Here is a 9,158-nt window from a genome sequence, read left to right as displayed (position 1 = left end):
CTGCAAGTCATGACTAAAGTAGCTCTTTGTGGCATTGGATTTGCTTTAAACAATTAAAAATCAGACTATTGACTAGCACACAAATATTTATAAAATATACAAATAAAACTATTGATATCTTTGAAGCCCATTTTTAAACAAAAGGAACATTTTTAAATGTGCCAGGATATAAATTATGGGTACCTCAGGATTATTATAACTTTTCTATAACATTTTATTAGATCTTTATGGTGTTTTTAAAAATGTTGGCCACTGATATTTGAAATTTGATAGGTATTTATAAAGTTTCCTCAAAGGATTCTTATGACAGCTAAATTTTTTGACTATTTAGACAGACACTTTTGGCTGGCTACTCGGTAAAGTACCACGTGCTGTGATTATTACTTTTTGTGCTTTCCAAGTCAACACCCAGATGCCTGTGAACCTGACCTGCGCAGAGTAGTTATTTTGGTTCTTTAAACTGCCTGCCAGACGGTTGCAGTAGCTTTTTCATATGGGCAGATGGCCACTCCAGAACAAATCAAAATATAATATTTGGTCTCTGAACTTACTTTTGAATTCAAATCTTTGAATATGAATGCTAACTCAGATTGAATTTTGGGTTTGACTAATTGTTTTGATGTTCTTAGGCAGTTTTCATGAAACATATTTGATCAAATAACTTAATATGGACTTCACTTCTTATTAGTTGTATAATGTCCCTTCTGGTGTGTTAAATGCAATAAAAATTTGAGCATATATACTAATATGTAGCTCCTACCCAGCATATGATGAACAAAATATGTATTAACAAGAGACATCAATCCATTTCTGAGGTTATGCACGTAGTTTACTGCTGAAATGCGGTAAAACTTTAAAATTTGTAATTTCTGGTCAGAGTTTATGAGAAACGTGAATATGAGCAAAATAGGTAAATTTAGTGTTTTTTTAACAAGGTAGGTATGGCACAGACTTCAAACTATAACACAGATTTCAAGCAAACAAGGGTAATTACATTGATTTAAGCAGTTCTTTCCCATTTATTCATATATTTTTTTGTCTTAATTCAGACCTAGCTTAATTCACCCCTCCCTCCCTCCCTCCCTCCCTCCTTTCCTCCCTCTCTCCCTTCCTTCCTTCCTTCCTTCCTTCCTGCCTTCCTTCCTTCCTTCCATCCTTCCTTCCCTTTCTTCTGTTCTGCCTTTCTTTCTCCTATCTCTTTAAACTGCAGTCCTGAGTAAAATGGATGGTTTCAGATTAACCTAATTAATTACAACTAAATAGCCACTTATGTCATTAACCCAGGATACTTCCCTGGGCTACTCAGATCGAAATGTAGGTTTCATATTTTCAATGGAACAATGTTTGTTAGAAAATATATTTCATATTATAATCTTTATAATGAGAAAAATGCTAATTAAAACCAAAACCATTAGTCACCTGTAAGATTTGAAATATATGAAAAGTTTGATAACACTCTGTTGGTGAGGCTAAGGAGGAAAAAGCAGTCTAATATTTTGTTTTTCAAAATGTAAAATGGGACAACATCCATGGAGAAGATTTTATCAATATCTAACAAAATCATAGCTGTATTTGGCCTTTGATCTATCAATCCCTCTTCCAGGAATCTGTTCCAAAGATCCAAAAGTACACTGACATTAGTTTGAAATGACATGTATCAAATGTTCTTCAATGTAACATTATTGGTACTAGTAACAAAATTCAAATCACCCTCAAAATCCAAAATTCTAACACCAAAATCCAACAGTTATATAAACTGCAATATATCTACACAGTGGATTACTATGTACTTGCGCAAAGCAGTTGGGAAGATCTCTACAAAATGGATTAAATGGATTATATATTGTATATTTTGGAGTATAAATTGTTAAGTGATAAAAGGAAGTTGCAGAAAACTGTGTATGTAGTATGTCACCTTTTGTGTAAGATACCCTCCCTTCCTTCCTTCCTTCTTTCCATCCTTCCTTCCACCCCTTTCTCCCTCTTTCATCTCTGTTTCTTTTCTTTATTATTTCACAGTTTGTGCTTTTTTTTTATATTTGCAAAAATAAATAAGGGAAGGAGAGAAGAAAAACTCATAAAAATTGTTCCCTATAAGGTAACTGTCTCTCCATTCTTAAAAGTGAGACGTTGAAATCGTCTACTATTATTGCACTTCTGTCTATTTTTCTAGTCAATTCTGTCAGTGTTTGTTTTATATATTTAGGTGCTCTGATGTTGCATGAATATATATTTGTAATTGTTATATCTTCCTGGTGATTTGACCTTTTATCATTATATAATGTCCTACTTTGTTTTTGTGATAGTTTTTTGTTCAAATTGACAATAAATTTTAAGCATAATTAACTGTCATTAGCACAAATTCATGAACTGTACCTTCGCTTTTCTCATTTTTTGAAACCTTATATTTATAATCATAGTTATTTATATTTGATAAATAAAATTATTTATAAAGAATTCAAGTTATAAGTAAATGGAAATGTATCATTCAATTTTTGTTTTCTTGCTAGTGGAGGACATTAAGCAAAACTAAGATTTTTAATTCATAAATATGGTAATAAAATTGAACATGTATTTAAAGTATTGAAATAGTATAACTGAAGAATAAAAGAAACATTATAATAAATGCTTTATTATCATTAATGTTAAATTCTTTTGATTACTGATTTTAATTGAAGATTTTAAAAATACACTATAAAAAATAAAAATACATTATAAATATATTTGCATTATAAATCTATATTTAAAACTTGTAAATGTTGATAGAACTAATTGTCCTGTTGAATAATGGAACAGAGTTCCTCATCTAATTATTTAATTTTTATGATCCTTGTGAAATAACAGTTAACTATTTGAAACGTGCTATTCATTTTTGTATGTGTTTTACAGAAAGAAATTGTATTCTGTCATAGCTTACATTTCTAAATTCAAAAAGGCAAATATTTCAAGACCTTTATTATCTTGATCATTTTGACACATTTAAAAATCATCCAATTTTAACAAAGATGTCCTTACCAGGAAATGGTAAGTTCTACTGACAAGTTAAAACAAATGATCAATTATTATTTTTAATTATATTTGTTGCTGGGAAAAAGAAATTGTAGAAAACTAGTCAGAGAAGAAGGATTATATCCTTTAATTTGTAATAAATTGATTTGTAAAGACAGGTGATGTGATGCCTAGCTGTGAAAATAAGTAACATGACAAGTAAATATTAAAGCCATGGAAGTGATCTAAAAATACCTGGATAATTATTGCAGATTATATAAATGTGGGTTTCTGGGGTAGGATTGGAGGTACCAGCCACTTTCCACTGGAAACAAAGCTTCAGTGACTTATATTCTATTGCCAGAAGAACTGGGGAATTTAAACATAGAAATAGAGTAATTGGATGATTTATTTCATAAGCATACATTTTTAAATGTTGCTGATGACTTTTCTTGAAAGTAAAGCCAGAAGGATTTTAAGATTCTTAACTGTAAATATTAGAAATGATTATTATAATACTTTCCATGATAAAATTATTTGAAACTTACTCTTGTATATTCCCAATGAAAGGTGATTCTTATTTTTTATTGTGGCTAATTTAATGAAATAATATTTTATACAAAACACAATTTTCCTAACTTGGAAATTATAATTAAGAACACATTTGAGTTTTGAGTGTTGTCATTTAGACTGTGGGCATTATCAGGGCACAATAATCCACTTGGTGAAAATTTAGTCTAGTTGAAGGCCAATTATTTTACTTCCTTGTAATTCACATGATATGTCCTTGCAAATAGAAGCAGCCGCTAGCCAAGTAACTAGGGAGAAACGAAGAGCCTTGGGTGGGTGATATTTCAAATTCAACAGTATAAAGCAAAGAAAAATAACACATTTTAACACATAAAAAATGCTAGAAAAAATGTTTACATGCATGATTCTAGTTTGGTAATTGCTTCTATTCTAAATTTTTTCATATCAATTCAACAATAAGCACCTTCGTATCATATAAATCACTATCACTTATAAGTAAGTAGGTTGTAGTTTTAAAGTATTTGGTTTTATCAAGTAATATATGCTCATTAAAAAAAATCACATGTTAAAGAATGTTTTATATTAAATATCAACAGAGTCAGATCACTTCTTCACTTCTAAGTCTACTCTCCAGACAAGTTCTTCACAATTGTTTATATTTTGGTTATTTCCCTTCTCAAACAATATATATTTTCTGAATTTATTAATATCAGATAACATTTATTATTCCCCCAATATCAAATATAAATATTTAACTCACTCAGGTCCTCTTCTCCAACTGTTTTAGTCAATTATGTTATTGTTTTGGTTTTTCTGTCAATTATCTTTAGTATAAACAATGTAATTAAACTCAATCATTTTTCTATAGTCCTTTAATTCAGTTTTCATACTTTATATGACAATTTTAATGCCCTTGTTTCTCTACCCAATATTCTTCACAATCTGCTTTGTGTAAGTTACATTTTTATCATAGCTCTTGGATTTTCATTCCATCCTTAAACATAGCATCTTCTTTCCGTGGCCTGAAGATTGACTCAAAATTGAAAGTAAATAAACAATATTTTCATCATTATGGTTGCAATTGAGCAATAAAATACCAATTATCTTCCCATCTTTAGGAGTTCAAATCCAAATGCCCCTTGAGGGAGAATGTTAGGCTGAAAGGATTTCCTCAGTTGGTAAAAAATCATTTAAAATTATATTTGGAAAATAATTTCCATCCTCAGTTTCTGTCATTTTTGGAGGTTATATTGGCCATTTAAAAATTGCATGTACTGCTTTTATTCTCAACATTTTTCAGTTCTAAATCATGCTTATCATTATGTTCTACTACCTTTATTTCTAAAAAGTACCTGTAATGATCTCCACTGGAATTTTATTACCTTCTCTGTTGGGTTTTCTCTTTGTTTTTCTTTTATCATAACTTTCTTTTGCTTAATTTACATATTAGTTTCTTTTCTTCCCTTAAGCTCATAATGAAAGATCTTCATAAACTCTGAAGTTAGCAAATAACATTCTGAGTCCTAAGCACTATAGTTTTGATTTTATAGCTTAGGAATTTCTTTAATCTCCTAAAAATGAAATATTTACATATATATAGACAGTATGTGTTCCCCCAGCTGATTGGTAAATAGGACTCTCTTCTATTTAGGTCTGAACTCAAGTGGGGTATTATAGGATGAGAGGCTACACACAGTAATCTCTTTTTTTCACCTGATCATAGCAGTCTGCCTTGCTGTTGATAGCACAAGCACCAAACTGACAAAGGCTTTACTATGAATCAACATTCAGACTATTGATCTTATTTAGGATTTAAATGTTTTATTTAAATTTTTAAAAAAGTTTCATTTTGAAGTAATTGTAGATTCATTAGCAGTAATAAGAAATAATGCAGAGGGGTCTCATGTACTCATTTCCCAGTTTCTCTCAATGGCGACATCTTAGATTATAGTACAATATCACAACCAGAATACTAATTTTTATGTAAGATGTGTGACAAGTCAAGGCCCAGTTTTTTTTAACCTATCAGATTACTCTAGTACCATTGGTTTAAAAGGCTATCTTTTCTCCATTGAATTGTTCCTTTCACTTTTGTCAAAACTCATTTGGGCATATTTGTGAGTTTATTTCTGAATTTTCTGTTCTCTTCTATTGGCCTATGTGTCTATTCCTCCACTCACACCACACAGTCTTGATTACTAAATATAGTATAAGGATGAATTGGGAGATTGGGATTGACATATATACACTATTGATACTACATATAAAATGGATAACTAATGAGAACCTACTGTATAGCACAGGGAACTCTACTCAGTGCTCTGTGGTGACCTAAATGGGAAGGAAATCCAAAAAAGAGAGGATATATGTATACGTATAGCTGATTCACTTTGCTGTACAGTAGAAACTAACAAAATATTGTAAAGTGACGATACTCCAAAATAAATAAATAAAGCAGTAATTTAAAAAAGATAAAGATAAAAAATAAGGCTTAAAATTGGGTAGACTGGCTTCTTCTACTATATTCTTCATTTTCCAAATTCTTTTTGTTCTTCTAGTTCCTTTGTTCTTTTCCATATATATTTTTAAATAATCTGGTCTATACAAAAATTCTTGCTGATGTTTTGATGAGAATAGTTTTAAAGTTATATATCAATTTTGGCATAATTGAAATCCTTACTGTTATGAGCTAAATTGACTCTCCCCAAAATTTATGTGTAGAAGTCTTAACCCCCCAGACTTAACAATATGATAATGTGACTATATTTGGGATATGGTCTTTAAAGAGGTATTTAAATTAAAATGAGGTAATTAAGATGGGCTCTAATCCAACCTGATTTGCAATTAGGACAGACACACATAGAGGAAGACTCTGAAGGTACAGAGAAGAGATGGCCATTTAGGAGAAAAGAAGAGAAGCCTTAGGCAAAATAAAACCCTGCTGACATCTTGATCATGGACTTTAATAAGCCTCCAGGATTGTGAGAAAATATATTTATTTTATTTATGCTACCCAGCCTTTGATATTTTGTTATGATGGCCCTTGCAAAACTAACAGTTACCAAGCTGAAGCTTCCAATCTATAAACACTGAATGTCTTCCATTTATTTAGAACCTCTTTGATTTTTTTCATGAGCATTTTATAGTTTTTGATGACAAGTCTTGTAAATATTTGATTATTTGGATATATTTCTATATTTCATTTTTGAGTGATTATAAAAATCTCACTGCCCATAGTTAATTCCTAGCAAATAGGTTTACAATTAATATTTTATGTTTGTTTTATATCCTGTATCCTTGCTTAACTTATTAATTCTAAAAGGGTATTTTTTGAGTATATGTGTATTCCTAGACTTCAGTTTGTATATAATCATATCATCTGCGAATAGAGACAATTTTATTTCTTTCTTACCTACATATCTGTCTTTTAATTGTTTTTCTTGCCTTACTGAACTTGCTAGAACACCTCATACTATGTGAAATGAGTGCGGTGAGAGTGAATATCCTTGCCTTGTTCCTGATCTTGAGGAGGGAAATAATTCAGTCTTTCATCATTAAGTATAAGTTAACTTTGGGATTTTTGGTTTTGGTTTTCTTTTTGTTTTTGATTTCCATAGGTGCTGTTTATCAAGTGGAAGAAGTTATTCTCTATTCCTATTTTTCTGAGAGCTTTTTGTTCGTTTGTTGTTTTTACAACATGAGTGGTTGTGAAATTTGTCAAACCCTTTTTCTGCATTGAATTATATGACCATGCAATTTTTTTTTCTTTAGGATTGGGTAAATTACATTGATAATTCTTGAATATTGAACAGGCTTTACATGCTGAGAATGAATATCAATTGGTAATGGTGTATAATTATTTTTATATATTGCTAATTCTATTATTAATATTTTGCTAAGGATTTCTACATTTATTTTATGATGGAAATTGGTGTGTAGTTTTCTTTTTGTGTATTGTGTTTTTCTTGTTTTGGTATTACTATAATAATACCGTCATAGCAATAGAAATAAAAATCCAGTATTTTACTTCAAAAACTGTGATCCTCATGAACAAGATCTGTGATTTCTGTCATTAAAGATGTGGGGATAGGGAACTAACAAGCCATTATTTTTAAGTTTAACACTTGTAATTTATTGTCTGGAATCATATGATCATTTATCATATGTGATTGCCAATAGGTGAATTTTACAACTACAGTAAGGGGTGGTGGGGAAGTACAAAGAGATTCTTCTAATACCAGACACAAAACTGAATTTCTGTGTAATTTAGAACAAATTGATTTAACCTAATGGAATTGAAATCTCTATGCTGTAAAATGGGAATTATGATGCCAACTATTAACAGTATTGGGGAAATCAAATGAAATAATATAAGTAACATCTTGTAAGAACATAGATTTTTTAATAAGCTCGGTGAGAAATTAACTGTATCTCTATTCTCTATCTATCATCTATAGAAATAGAAAAAAATAGAAAGATCGGTGTGGGCTGGGGATAAACAGGATTTCCACTTCCAACATCCATCATGTCCTTAAAAGAGAAGGTAGACTAGGCTTTGGTGGGTTTGACAGGAAAGTCAGAATCCAAGTTGCTCATAAATATTTCACAGGAAGGACATAGATGCTGCTTAAAGTTCTTTCTGAATGGTGTTAGGTGACTTGATTCTGAAAAAGCTTTGAGCTTAGAAAAAATGAGCTTTGCGTATTGACAAGAGTCCTCACATGGGAACAGAGTCAAAATTAACAGACTCTGCAACCCAAAGGAGGCTGGCTGAATATTCCCGCTACCTTTGCTCTGATCATGTGACCATCTCACGCTTCTGTCACTTTCATTAAATAAAAATTAATCTTAACATATTTGGGCAGGAGTGGGGGTGGGTTGGCATGGGTGTCTACTCTGTCAATTTAAAAAATATCCTTTAGTTCTCATCACCTAATCAGTTGATTTCAGCTCCATTTTCTCCCTTTTCTTTCTTTATCACTGCCTAACCTTGTCCCCTAGGAGTTTCAGACCTTGTTATTCATAAATGGCATAACTTCGTGCACCCTTTTCCTTTTTACTCAAAAGTTTTCTTTAAAATCAAAGGATTACCTGGCTGATTATAAAATTCTTGCATCACATATTCTTCCTCTTAGTATATTTTAGATACTGATCAAACTGTCTCCTTGCATGAATATTACTGTGAAGATGTCGAATCCATCTTGATATTTCACACTAGTAGGGGGCGTGATTTTTTCCCCTCCTACTCCTAGGATTCTTTCTTTGTACCTGAATTTTAACATCCTTACCAGAATATGCTTTGATTTGGAATGGTAGGTATGAATGTTAGGTTTCATTATTTCTTGGAAATCTATGAGCCCCTTCAGTCTACACATTCAACTTGTTTTTATTTCAGAAAAATGTTGAAAAAATTATACTTTAGACTCTTTCTATATTTTCATTTGCTTAGTTCTTCTTAAAAATATCAATAATGCATGTTAGATATACCTTTTTAAAGTCTAGCGTTCCATCTGTGATCATGTTTACATTCCCCTTTCTCTCTCCCTGCTCCACCTCCCTCCCTCCCGCTCTTTCTTTCTCTCGGAGTCACCCTCATAACTACTTATAAACATCTAACTTTTTCCACCTATAACGGGCAT

At 31.1% G+C, this 9,158-nt stretch overlaps 1 pseudogene; it reads right to left on the bottom strand.

Moving 5' to 3' along the window:
- The window catches only part of LOC149743817 (T-box transcription factor T pseudogene), a 20,553-nt pseudogene extending 11,395 nt beyond the window's left edge, over positions 1-9,158 (bottom strand).

Source organism: Delphinapterus leucas, unplaced genomic scaffold, assembly GCF_059928025.1.
Source record: "Delphinapterus leucas isolate spDelLeu-1000000601 "Yukka" unplaced genomic scaffold, BTC_Dleu_Yukka2 spDelLeu_asBTCV2_sq69, whole genome shotgun sequence".
Lineage (NCBI taxonomy): Eukaryota > Metazoa > Chordata > Mammalia > Artiodactyla > Monodontidae > Delphinapterus > Delphinapterus leucas.
Note: the sequence above shows the minus strand (reverse complement) of the source record. Positions and strands in the feature narration are given on the sequence as shown.